We start from the raw sequence: 1,527 nt of genomic DNA on the forward strand, positions 1-1,527 counted from the left end.
AAAAAGGTTTGATTTCCTCTGCTGACGAATGTAAACACGTGAAGCTGGTTAAAGGGCCAGTTCACCCAAATCCCAAAATAATATCATCCATCTGTGGAGATCATGGGCAGCAAGTAAAGATGGATGAAGCATCTCCACTTCCAGAAATGAAGCCCCAAACAATCCCGGTTTCGAACTCCATCTTTGCAGCAGTGACCTCACTCGGAGCCAGAGTCCGTCTCAGCTCAATAACTGATTAACTAACTAAAACCATCTAATCAGAAACACTTGAACAAACATCAGTGTGATGACAACAACCTGAAACGACAGAAACATCTTTGACAAACATCTATTTAACGTGTATTTTTGTTTGCTTGGTCCATGTCCCATCTACTAACATGGAGGAGGCGCAGTTTAAGGCCTATACCAGTGTGCGTATGTATGGTTACACACCCAGTCACTGATGTTCAGTGCATGGCAACATATTGTGCCTCACACACACACACACACACACACACACACACACACTTGCTGTGTTGTCATGTTGTCTCTGCAGCCTCCTGCAGACGAGAGGAAACACCACAGATGGATTTGGTGATGAGTTCTTCTTTCTCTTCATCTGACGAGAGAATAAAACATTACTTTAATATATCAGGACACTTATGAGGTTTTTAGTAAAGAATCAATCACAATCTGCTAAAGAGAAAGTGTGGCCTTCACGTTTGAGAGTTACATTCCATTCATTCTGTCACATCATTATCAAGATCTTTATTCTTTAAAGGATCTCAAGAAATGATGATTCATCCAACCTGCTTCTTCAGCCCCTGACTGGCTTCCACCACCAGGGGGCGTCACTCCACCACATCAGCTCTCCAGGTGGAGGTGAGAGCCTGGGGGGGGGGAATTGATTGGATGTTACAGGACAGAAGTAGAATGAGAAACAAGACACTGAACTGTTGTCTGAACTATATTAGAACTAATTTATTCAGCAGCTGCAGATTCTGTCCATGTTTTATGATCAGATATAATTTACAGGACAGATAGAGTCAGCTGCTCTCTCTTCCTTTGATGATACAACATGAACTTTAAACAGTTTGTTGTTTTGAAAACACTTGAGCATATGAATGTTTCACTTCCATGTTGTAATTGGCCTTCCAGATGGAGCCCTGCTGCATGCGGCCTGTGGGATAAAGTCTCCTGAGCTTAGTTTGACTTCAGCTGAAAGCTCTGGAGCTTCATATGGCGCAGGGCGCGCTAAGCCTCTTAGGAATCACCCGCAGCAGATGCAGGGAGAATGCCAATCAGCGGCTCCTGCTGAGCGCACACCCCGGCGGCTGTGCCAGTGTGCTCCTCAGAGCTGCGCCATCACGCTTCTCATGGACCGAGTGATGTTTGTGGCGCTGGAGATGGTTTTTATTTTGCGGTAAACAACCTGCGAGTGCGACATAAAACACGTGATCAGTGGATGGAGCTCGCCGGGAGTCTCCGGCGGCTCTGAGGCGTCACACGACCTGAGACAGATCCTCTCCAGCGCAGGGAGGGTGAGCC

The sequence above is a fragment of the Pleuronectes platessa genome, chromosome 3 (assembly GCF_947347685.1).
Source record: "Pleuronectes platessa chromosome 3, fPlePla1.1, whole genome shotgun sequence".
Classification (NCBI taxonomy): domain Eukaryota; kingdom Metazoa; phylum Chordata; class Actinopteri; order Pleuronectiformes; family Pleuronectidae; genus Pleuronectes; species Pleuronectes platessa.